This window comes from Peromyscus californicus, unplaced genomic scaffold (genome assembly GCF_007827085.1).
Source record: "Peromyscus californicus insignis strain IS unplaced genomic scaffold, ASM782708v3 Scaffold_17__1_contigs__length_78620276, whole genome shotgun sequence".
Lineage (NCBI taxonomy): Eukaryota > Metazoa > Chordata > Mammalia > Rodentia > Cricetidae > Peromyscus > Peromyscus californicus.
Window position 1 is genome coordinate 23,504,661 of NW_026294469.1, and position 12,475 is coordinate 23,517,135.

Genomic DNA, 12,475 nt, shown 5'->3' on the forward strand with positions numbered 1-12,475 from the left:
AATTTTTAGAAAAGAAAATGTTCTACTAGAGAAGAAAGAGGATCATGGGAATGGTACATGGGAATAACAGAGTACGATGGGCATTTAGATAGGATCAAAGTGCGTTTTCTGTATGTTCGTGTACGTCTGAGTGAAACACATCATTTTATATGATTGATGTAGGGTAATAAAATGATTGACGTGCAAAAAAAATGTCATTCAGCTTAAACCTGTAAGCATCCAATGCTCAACTGAGAGGTTGTGAGGAAAGAAAATTTGTAAAATTGCAATCTTATAATTCACTTACTTCTTTTATGTCTAAAATTTCTGAAGCTCTCATTAATCCTCAATAGCCAAATACCTAATAAAACAGCTTAGCTCCCTACAATTTTCAGTTAAATGCTAATCTGTTAGAAGAGAGTGCAAAGGCACTAAAAGATTTTAAAGTAGACATAATGAATCATTTTATAACGTGAATCACCAACTCCTAAATCACAGGTTTTGGAAAGTCAGATTTTCCTGAGTTAGAAAAAGGATGATGCCAGTTCTGATTACTAATTACATTATTACAGGCCTCGCCTACTCATCCCTGGCTCAGCAGTTAACTCACTGGGGGAACTGGAAATGCCACTATTTTCTCTAACTCTACATCCTCATCTTTAATGCCAGACAGCACCTAAGACCCAGTCACCATTTTGAACAATGAAGATGCTGAGATCCACAGTTCCCACATCTGGTTCACTGCCCATGTCCTTTACAACGGAAACATCCTCGCTCTTCCTGATTCTATCTGCTCAGTGGCCTGGAACAGAACTCTCATCCCAGGAACTGTCCTGAAAATGAAATCTATGTCACTCTTAACAGGAAAAGGAATGTGGACAGTTTCGAGCAAACCTATCTCTCCATGAGGGAAACACTTAGAGCACTCTAATCCTCCCCTCAGCTGAACACAAAAGGTGAAGAGTGGTCCAGGGGGTTGCCTGCCTTACTGAATGAGAGGTAGGGTACCTGCCACCCTCACAGGTCTGTGCAAGGCTATGTGACCTTCAGCAAGTCGGCTGAATCACTTTCAAACTCTGTCCTTGTTCGAAAAAGGAATTAATAGCCCCTGCCCAGCCCACATCACAGGCTGTCTTGGAAGATCAAATAAAACATACCTGGAAGCTCTCTTTAAAAATATAAAGCACCACACAGACAGTTCTGGTCTCATCCCTACCATTAAAAATGCCGGAGGCACACCATCACGCCTCTATTTCATGTTAAACAGGCTCTGCAGAACGGAGAGACGGCAGTGAGAGCACATTCTATTCATTCACTAAAGTCATTTTTAAGGGGATAAAGGGGCTGACGAAGCTTCCACATGCTAAAAGGCAGGGGCGGGGAAACACAGCAATGTGTCCGGTGTTCCTGGAGCTTGTGTCCAACAGCAGGCCCTGTGCAAGTTCCTAACGTTACCAAGACTCCATGAGAACATGAAGGGCTCCGAGAGAACACTCTCTGTTCTGTAAACTTCTACATTATTTTGATCCTCTGCTCTTGTGATCTCGTTTAAGTCAGTGGCCATGTTTAGGAGAGAAAGCCACCTTTTCAGTACACTAAGGAACTCGTCTCACAAATCCTTAAACCAACACAGTAGAGACAATGACTGTGTCGTTCAAGCTCCAATTCCCACTAAACATCAAGTGAACTGGAAAAGGTCCTTAACCCTCTGTGTCTGCCTCTCTTATAGGATTTAAGATGGTTACAAGCCAAGAACCCAATCTCAAATGGGTGTCCCACCATCGCTCAAAAACATTTACATGTCCATCCAAAGCTAGTGAAGAGATCTGTGGGTTATGGGATCCGTGGTACTTAGCCACAGAGAGCAAACCAGAACATTTACTCTGCTGTTTCTCCTCCTTTAAGCCATTCTTGCTACAAAGAAGCTGTAAGTGTCCGCAATACCTAGCGCACACCAGCCCGTATCTAGGATGCTCAAGCCAGGTCCATCATTTGAACTAATTGTCTAGCCTGGGGACCACTCAGGACTCTGACTCCTTTTTGTGTCTGCCACTGTTCACGCTATTTCAGAGTGCAAAAATATCTACCACGCGGTAATAACCTGTCAGTTCTGGTTTTTACAAGACCATGATAAGGCTCTGGGACTTGTTTGATAAAATTCTGGGTATGTTTGACGCTAATGCTCCTACATCATCCACAGACTCTCCCAAAAGCTTTCCTCCACTTCCGAACCAGAACACAACTTCCTTTCCCACCCCTCTTTCCCTCTTTCCCCTTGTAGTTTGGAAAAGCTGGCCGATATGTTATATTTCTGCCCTACTGATAGTGTTCAGTAACAAACGTTATATTATAAAAACTACAGTTAGAATTTGCACGTGGGGAAAAAAAACCAAAAAATTTTTGCAAGTCAAAATAGGGCAGATTGGTGGAGCTGTGTTTTCTTTTATAATATCAACGCTATTTTCTGAGAAACACATTCTTGCGTTTATAACACTGGACTCTGTGGCTATTTGCAAATGGCAGGTGGCTTTCTTCCTCTCCTATCTTGAAGGTATCACAACCTACCATCAAGGGATCACCGTCAAGACAAGGCAATACTGGGCCATGCCTGTAAGGCCAGCACTCAGGATGCTGAGGCTGGAGGATTGCAGGTTCCAGACTGCACAGTGGGAGACTCATATCACACACAACACGCAGCGGAGGGGAACAGAAATGGTGGGTATTGGTTTTTAAGCATACCTCATGGTTCTCAAGACTCCATCAAGTTCCTACTGCCTACAGAAGCAAGGATCACAGCAATCATTAGGGAGCCCACAGCTCCCTAACCACAGGACTATCTCCTTCCTCTGAGTTAAATAGAAACCCTCTCAAAAGGCTAACATCGCTCCCTGGAAAGGAGCCACCAGCTGAGAAGCTGCACCTGAGCAGGTTTCCTTCCTCAGCAAGACCCCTGATACCTCCTGCTCTCCTTCTAGAAACTACATGGGGGCAGGGGGTGGGGAGAGGAATGTCAAGGAGAGAGAAGGGGAGGCAGGGAGATGGCAGAAACATGCATGTCGATGAGCAGTGACCCCACCAGCCAATTAAGGAGACACATCGCTGGTCTTCACGGAACGCTGCAGGCAGCTCACAATGGACAGATAATGGTTGTGACACCAAGCCCCAGGAGATGAGGTGCAGATGGATATGAAACAAATACGCACAGTGACAGACAAGCGGAACCACAGGATGCTGTGTTTGCAGCCCCTCGGCTCAGAAAGGCTCTGCTGGGAGGGAGAATGTGCTTTCTGAAACTGCCTGTCCTTCCTTCTCCTGCCCTATTCTCTTCCACAGACACACTGAATCACACACACACACACACACACACACACACACACACACACACACACACACACACGCTGACAGCAAAATCGTATCCCACTTTTCTAATACAGAGGTCACCAGCTCTTTCTGCATAAGTGCCTCCCTGGCAACCCAGCCATCTGCAAGGCTTCTGATTAGCCAGGAGGGAGAACATGTCGAACCACTCCGGCGGCGGCGTTAACTTCGATTTTCCCCAGGGAGGAAGTAAAACTGCCTGCTCAGCACCCACCTCAGGTCAGCTATGGGTCTGCAGAGCACCCACAGCAGCAGCGAGTTTAAGAAAACAGGACCACGGGTCTGGGTGTTTCACAGATGTCCTACTGGGCACGGCCAAAGGTTACACCCAGGAGAGAAAGCAGCTTTGGGAACTGCTTCACCAAACACTGGTCTAGACTAGTGTAAAATCTCACCTCCAAACTGTCTTCATTCCCACAAAGATACTGTGCCGTAAAACAAAACAAACCAAAAAAACAAAACAAACCACTATGGCAGCTGAAGGAGCCGAGGCTGCACAGTGACTGGACACACAGGAGTTCCTGGCCCCAGAACAGCTCCTTAGCCGCTAAACAGGGCTGGACAGTGAGCACAGGAGAGCAAGGGGAGAGACACAGAGCACAAGGAACCAACCCAGCGCATCTGCACCAGAGTCCACACCCACCCACTCCAAAGCCGCCGAGAGACTCGGTGCTCAGGGACCTCCTCAAACATCTCCTAAGAGAAGAATTCTTCTACTACATTTTAACAGGAAAAGTAAAACCAATGCAAAGCTGTATGCAGAAAATATCACTTACTGCTTCCTTTAAAAAAAAAAAAAGAAAAGAAAAAACCCTCACCAAGTCTGGACAGTCAAGGGAAGGGGGACATGAGGAAGGGCCTCTAGTGCAGGGCTTCTAGGCTTCCACCCCGTCAATCCAGGCTGGCAAATACATTCTCCACACATTTCATCTGGCCCAGGTATGCCAGCCAGCCAGGTGGATCATTTTGACAAGATTCTGGACATAAATCTGTCTATGACTCCCCGTCCCCGCCACCGCCCTGTGTCCCCCCCACTCCCTACCCCCGACCCCCCGTGACTGAAACTGACTTTGTTTTCAGTTTATTGGGAAGTCCGCATACAAAGGAGCGGGTGTTGTCATGTCCTATTCATACTTAACGTCATTTCACTTTGTTCTTACTCATTCCCCTCCTCAACCAACATACTCCACCCCTCCTGCCCCCTCTCGCTGGTCCCCAAAGTCCCTTCTCCTGCTTTCATGTCACATGTATTCTATTACTCTCTCTTTTTTTCTCCCTCTTTTTTTCCTTCCTTTAGGATCTCTTCTTCCTTTCTCATGCCTCTCTATTTCCATCGTACACACATGTGTGCATGCACACACACACACGTGCACACACATGCACACAAATGTACACATGCACAAGCACACTCACATGCACACATAGGCTCACACGAATACAGACACAAATGCACACACACACAATTCTAGAGTCTGCATTCGAGGTAAAGCAGGCTGCGTTCATCTCTCCAAGTCGGGCTTATTCTATGGAACACACTGATCCTTGGTACAACTGCCTCTTAATTTTGCCCCGTCTGTTTTTGCTCCTCCCTCCACACCTCCACACAGAGGCCAGAGTATTTCAGTAACCAAGTTTGACTTTAACGTTGTCTCGTTTAAACTTCTTTAGTAGAGTTTTGATATAATAAAGGCAAAATCCAAAGTCCTACACCTTGATCTCCAAGCTCCCTTTGCAACCTGGTCCTGACCCATCCATCACACCTGGTATTTCTCTCCTCACAGCCAGCGCCCAGCCACCGGGCAGCTGTGCACAGATCTTTCACACCTGCCATCCTGTCTGGGAACGGCACCTGCCCCACTGTTTTAAGCCATCGGGGTGTGTTCTGTGATGGCCTGTGCTTCAGGAAAGCTCCCTAGAAGGCGAGTCTTCGCGAACGAGGAAGGCTTGGATAAGTGGGAAGAAATGAGAAGGTCCTCCAAGAAGGAGGGAGAGATGAGCAAGAGACAAAGCAGTGAACAGTCGAAGTTTAACTCGTGGTGGAATTAACAAATTAACCTGCAGTCAAACTGCATGGATGTAGGGCAGCAGGACTTCCTCGTCAGCCTAGTAAAGAAGAGTTCCAGGTAGAATTCCCTCAATAAGAGCTCTGTACCAAGAAGTTAAGGACCAAACAAAGGGCATGGCTGTCTGTTACCTAGGGAACGGGGACTATGCTGGCTTAGACATTACTCACCAAAAGGCTACCAGGTGGGCGTTTTGGGTCAGGAGGGGTGTCGTCCCCAGTTTCCCTGTATGCTGCTTAGCAGGACCGGCAGCGATCTCCTTCACAATTTTCCAAGAATAAAGGCTGATTTGTCCATCCTTCCTGCTCCGGCTGCCCCTCTCACAATGCTCCACTGTGGTGGGATGCTCTTTACTCCACATTATCACTATAGTGGGTATTAAACTGTCCCCAGGATATCCCCAATGGAAGGACAGCACTTCTGGAAATCTGTGGCTAAATGGGGACCTGTGACCGGGTTTGCCACTAAGTTGATCCAAGGCATGATTAGAAAGCTAGTCAGGGTGAGAGATTGAAAGCTGATGAACACAATGTCCTAAGGCCTCATGCCTGGGCCACTGAGGAGCCAGGACACGATTCCCCATGAATAATGGTCAGAATTTTTTTTTTTTAAGTTGAGATGCAGGAATGGTAAGTAGACAGCATTCTAGAAGTACATGAAATCAAGTCTGTATCTTTCCAAAATCAGCTTGTGGCCTCGTTAGAGCAAGATTTTCATTAGCAGTTTCTTTTGTAGTCTGTTCACAAATCTTGCTCGCAAGACAGTAATAGCAGTGTGTGTGTGTGTGTGTGTGTGTGTGTGTGTGTGTGTGTGTGTAGCAAAGGGTTTTGAGAATTCAAACACAACAGCTAGCTTTCCATCTGGAAGCAAGGTGCGTTGTTGACATTAATTATTTCCCTTCAGTGTTCGTCTGTGGAACCTGTCAGACCAAAATCCTGGAAGAGGTAAAAGCACCTCGTCATTGATACTGCTAATGCATGCATACAGACATTTTTGCCTATGTAAACGACATTGTATCATCTTTTCTCCTGGAATTTTACAGCTTTCTAAGATGCGTGCGTGCGCGCGCGTGCGTGCGTGCGTGCGTGCATGTGTGTGTGTGTGTGTGTGTGTGTGTGTGTGTGTGTGTGTGTGTGTAAATTTCTCTGAAATCTCACAATTTCATCCTCACAAAGTTCAAAGCCACTGATTCCAGTCAGCTTTACCAGAGTCTGGCCAGTATGCGTCCATCTGCCACAAAAATCTATCTGTACCACATTCCCCCTGTCAGTCAATGTTTGTTGAGCAGCTATTATTTACCAGGTGTTAAGCCCTGTTGCAACTAAAACATGGAGTGAGCACTTAAAATTTGCAGGCATTATCTGAAGTGCTTCCTGAACAGAGCAGGCTGTGACTAGAGACCCCAGGAGACTGGTGACATTCATCTCCTCCCACAGATAAGGAAATGCAGGCTTGGAGAGGCAGTCATTGACCTAAGGTCACAAAGCCAATTCTTGAGTGAGTACTTCCTGCCACACTACAGACTATGATCCCAGTACCAGTGAAGAATCCCTTGACCTCAAGTGTTAAAATATCTAAGATGTGAAAAGGGCCCCAACTGACCCACGTTGGAAGCAGCAGCCATGAAAATGAGAAGGAAGTGGGTTCTTCCAACTGGAGTGACCAGGGCAGGTTTCTCCCAGGAGGACAGCAGAAGGTTTCCCCGAGAGAAGATAGAGAGCAAGTATTCATTGCCACAGACATGGTGAGATGAAGGAGAACTCAGGTAGCCTAATGGGACTGCAGGATCTCTCCCAAATACATGAACCTACCATCTGTCTCTATCAACCAGCCCCAGGGCAAGCCCTCCACCCTCCTCATGCCCCATCTCTGGTCCTTCATATACCATCTGTCACCTTTTCCAAAGCACAGGCAGATCGTGTTCTTCATGGGCCTAAAAGTCTGCCCATGGTAGAAGATTCAAAGCAAACTTTGTTGACCCCAGCTCTTCACACTCCTGAAGATCCCTTCTCATCCCTTCCCCTGCCATCCGAAGGAACCACAGGCATGGCTTCCCTGCTCAGCCCAGCCTCCTGGCCCTCCCAACTTCCCCCAGGCGGCTCCTTTACTGCAAAGTTCTCCCTCCCTCCCTGCCTGCTTGTGAATTCTTATCTCTCACTGCCTGTCCCCACTGCTATCTCTGCCCTGGCTCTCTCTATGCCTGAACAAGCCCAAGGCGGTCACGCTGGCCACAGCACCTGTGTTCCCACCCTGGGAAGGTGCTTCTGGTTTCCTCCACCTTCTTCAGATCAGAGAGTCATCTTCTATCCGCAGTGAACAAAAGAAAGCACCCCTCCCCCCCCCAACCCCAGCCTTACTCACCCCCTGGCTCTGCCTTATTTTGTCATTGCATTCACCGGGGATTTGAGGCACATGCTGACTGACTGCTTGTGTGTGGCCTGGGAAAGAAAGCACAATGCAGTGGCCATAGCTGGCTTCCCACCTAAGCTCTTAGGGCAGGGAGTCCTCTGTTGTTTCGTACATTGTCAGAGGCAGAGAGATGTGGCTGCAGTCCAGACCTCATAGCCCACAGAGCCTAAAATACTCACTGCCTGACTCTCCCAGTAAGGTTTGCCAACGACGGCTGCCACCCAGCATGGGTAAGGAAAAGACAGGTGGATCCCTGGGGCTCACGGCCCCGCCAGCCTCACCTACTTAGTGAGGTCCAGGACCAGGAGAGGCTCAGTCACAAAACAACAAACAAAAAAAGTAGAACGGCACCCAAGAAGCAATCAATACTCAAGGTTGTCCCCCGGCCTTCACATACAAGTGGCCACAGGTGTGCACCCACAGAAACACGCACACACATAAAGAACGAGGGAGCAATGGAGGAAGACTCGCCCCGCAGGAACCCCTGTGGGGATTTCTGGCTTTTACCTGAGATAACTCTCTGATGGCCTTGTTTAGTAAAGCCAGGGCATTCGCCTGCAGTTTCTGATTCAGGTGGTCTGGGATGCGGTGCCAGCACGGATGTTTGGCAGGCTCCCTGGTGATGTGGACACTGCAGGTATAAAGGCCACACATTTCCCGTGGTCTGTGGCCTCACAGTGGCCACCAGTTTGAGACAGATGAAAGGAAGACATACATAGCCTTCACATTCATAATTAACTTAGTGAATTAATCTCTATCAAATCTCCATATCCTACCTATAATCCACCGTATTCAGTTATAATATACTGATCTTACTATTTGAAATTGACACAAATGTAGCTTACCTGCTTCCTATTAATTCCCCAGGCAATAAATTTCAAATCCCGCTGTGTACGGGAGTATGAGTGCACACACATGTACCCATGCTTGCACATGTATCTCTGGCACTGTCAGTCTAAAACTCAGTATTACTAACAGAGGCCATCAAGTGGACTTTCTAAATCATTTGATACTTTATTAACTGAAATAACACATAATAGGACTTCCCTAATACTGACTCAGCCTCACAAATGAGCAGAGCAGGCAAAGCATTAAAAGCATTTCTGTTTATGGATAACATCCAATAATCCTGAAAGGAAATGATTTTATATGTTTATCCTTAACTATATACTCTGAAAAATTAGATACCCTATATAGAATGCTATATAAAAAGAAAACTTGAGAAATTTTTGCACAGTAATCCAAAATTGCATAAATAAAAGTGAGATAATTTGTTCCAATGTCTGTATGTAAAACTACTTCATTCAACAGAACTAGATCAAGACAATTCACAAAACGGGTGGCAATTAGAAACTAAATTTTGGCCAGGCAGTGATGGCACACACCTTTAATCCTAGCATTTAGGAGGCAAAGGCAGGCGGATCTCTGTGAGTTCGAGGCCAGCTTGGTTTACAGAGCCTAGTTTCAGGACACCCAGGGCTACACAGAGAAACCCTGTCATGAAAAACAAAAACAAAAAAGAAACAAACAAACTAGATAAAACTAAATTCTGTAATGGAAGTACCTGGTTACGAAATATCTAACCTAAAGACTACTTAAAACGTCACCTTAGATAGAGGTTAATAAGTTACTATCCTCATGAAAGATTAGATACCGAGTAACAAGGAGACAATTGTGGATGTGGAGCATGCACCCAGTCCCTTCTCCCTGCAACTCTTCGGCCTCCTCTTCTGTTTCCCACTGAGCTGTGGACTCAGAAAACACACCTTATCTTACATCATATCTAAAGCTGCTGCCGCTAGGTGTTCATACAAACTGTGTTCAGCACGGTCCTCTGGAGGCTGAAATGACAGGCTGAGGAGAGGCGGGGCCCATGGCACCTTAGCTCCCACAGTGCCAGACACTTTCTCGGCCCTTTTTCTCGGTCACACCAACGTTCCCTGTGCCATCAGTAACAGTTTAACCCACTGCAGGCGAACACACCACTGATGTCGCTGTCTACCTTTCCTGTGCCTGGCAAGCTGAAACAGCAGCAAGAGGAAGTGGCCACCTGGGCTGAGGAAGCATGAAAGTCAGATTCGAAGAGATCTATGTGAAGGGCCGGTAGCCACCAGGATCCAGCAGGAGAGCTTCTATGCCCCCACTCAGCAGATGAGCATACAAAGCAGGGCAAGTCCAAGGCCAGATACCTGGGTCTTGCAGCATGGCCACACTCCTGGGACATGCACCTGAAAGAGCATGTTTCAGCAGTCCGTCTGTCCAGGCAGCACAAAGAAACCTCTCACAGGCCAGAGGGAAAGAACAGTCTAGAAAGACACAAGACACTTTGTAGAGGATGAGTGTGCTCTAAGCAGGCTTTTGAGAAGATGTCTCTGATCCATACGTGACTTTAAACAAAAAGCGTGGTACTCAGAGCGTGGCCTGCAGGAACACATTCCACTTGAAAGCGACTGCCATATAAACAAAGCATGACTAAGAAGCTGGGAATAGGAGCTGACTGCAGACAAGTACACTTTCCATCACATCTTTTACATTAAGGGTTCTCAAGTGCTTTGAAGAATTAATTGATTCTGTCCTCCCAACGGCCCTGGAAAAAACACTTGTTCAAATTTGGCTTCATAATTTCAAACATGTCCAGGTCCCTAGGAGTCAGCCAAACATGAACTTCTCATTCAGTGTGTTGAGAGGAAACTGTGGAGATAAGGAGCACTGGGGTAAGAACTCAGACTGAGCAACAGTACCCACCACCGAGATCAGCTCCTAGAACCAAGTCCTTTGGTTGATGCTGATGTAGTCTGTAATTATGGGAATCTGTTATGGACCTGTGTCATTAAAAAAAAAAAAAAAAGGACAGAGAAATAAAGAAAGAGAAATCGCTTTGTCTTAGTTTGGATTACTATTGCCATGATGAAACACCATGACCAAAAGCAAGTTGGGGCACATCATAGCCAATCACTGAAGGAAGTCAGGGCAGGAACTCAAACAGGGCAGAACCTGAAGGCAGGAGCTGATGCAGAGGCCATGGAGGGGAACTACTTACTGCCTTGATCACCATGGCTTGCTCAGCCTGCTTTCTTATAGAACCCAGGACCACCAGCCCAGGGATGACTCCACCCACAATGGGCTCCCCCATCAATTGCTAATTAAGAAAATGCCTTACAGGCTTACCTAGAGCTAGATGTATGGAGGCGCCTCCCAATTGCGGCTCCCCGCTCTCAGACTTGAGTTTGTGTCAAACTGATATAAAACTGAAAACAAGAAGCATCACACTCTGAGTCTAGACTGTCATGTTTAAATCTCAACTCTGATACCAGCTGTGGCGGTTTCAATGAGAGCGATCCCATCGGCTCATATAGTTGAATGCTTGGTCTCTAGTTGGTGGAACTGTTCTGGGAACGTTTAGGGGGTGTGGCCTTGTTGGAGTGGGTGAGTCACTAGGGTGGTGGTGGGCTTTGAGATTTCAGACCAAGTCTCTCTTCTCTCCTCTTCTCCTTTATCTGTCTCTGCCTCTGTCTCTGTCTCTACCACTCCCACCCCCAGCTGTGGATCAGATGTAAATCTTAGCTCCTGTTGCAGTACCATACCTGACTGCTGCCATGCTGCCTGCCATAATGGCCCTGGACTAACCCTATGAAACGGTGAGCCCCAAATTAAATGCTTTCCCTTTTAAAAGTTTCCTTGGCCATGGTGTCTCTTCACAGCAACAGAACAGTAACTAAGATACCAGCTGTGTGATATTTGAGAAGTTACTTGAATAATCTAGAAGGTGGGAATCATAACACATCTACATTATAGGGCTCTTATGAGAAAGAAATGGGTTGATACATACAAAGTGCTTTAGAAAGTTCCGGGTCCACAGCAGATACTCGGAGTTAGCTATGCTGTCACTGTCATTACCCTTCACCATCATCACAACCACCCTCACAGCCACCATCAAAGCTGCTGTCTGCTATCAGCACCATCACATACACACACACACACACACACACACACACACACACGAATAGATGCATATATATGTGTAATATATATAGATATATATACACACACGAATAGATGCATATATATGTGTAATATATATAGATATATACACACACGAATAGGCGCATATATATGTGTAATGTACACACACACACACGAATAGATGCATATACATATATATATATATACATATATATCTCATATATGCCTTCCAGACATAGATAGACAGACAGATAAAATGCAGCTCCAGGCCAGGGTGTGGCTCAGGTGGTAGAGTGCTTGCCTAGAACGTACAAGGACCTAGGTTCAATCATCAGCACAGCATGTATCAGGCATGGTGGTGCACAGCTGTAGTCTTAGTGCTCGGGATGTAGAAACAGAAGTATCAGAAGCTCAAGGTCATCCTCAGATACATAGTTGGAGGCCAGAGAGGTCTAAATGAAACCCTATTTTTAAAAAAATAAAGTGAGTTCCTCAGTCTCACTAGCCACATTCTCTGCACGCAATAGGTACATGCACCAAGTGCCTACAGAGACCCCTGCCCTCAAAGAAAATTCCAGATTATGCTTAAGTGCTTATTAATGTTTATAGATGAAAAGATAATGACCAGAATCTGCTTCAAAACCAAATAGGAAGGGTAGGAGGATAATGTTGTGGAATATTAT

General features: G+C 46.3%; 1 protein-coding gene across 6 annotated transcripts in view; it reads right to left on the reverse strand.

Moving 5' to 3' along the window:
• Epb41l4a (erythrocyte membrane protein band 4.1 like 4A) overlaps positions 1-12,475 on the reverse strand; it is a 209,781-nt gene that overhangs the window by 137,096 nt on the left and 60,210 nt on the right. Inside the window, exon 1 of one of the 6 annotated variants that reach the window (XM_052741819.1) lies at positions 3,753-3,878. The exons of the other annotated variants lie outside the window; for them this stretch is intronic. The gene's annotated coding sequence lies outside the window, so the exon portion shown is untranslated. Of the gene's footprint in view, positions 1-3,752; positions 3,879-12,475 lie in introns of those variants that run through there. 6 annotated transcript variants of the gene reach the window in all.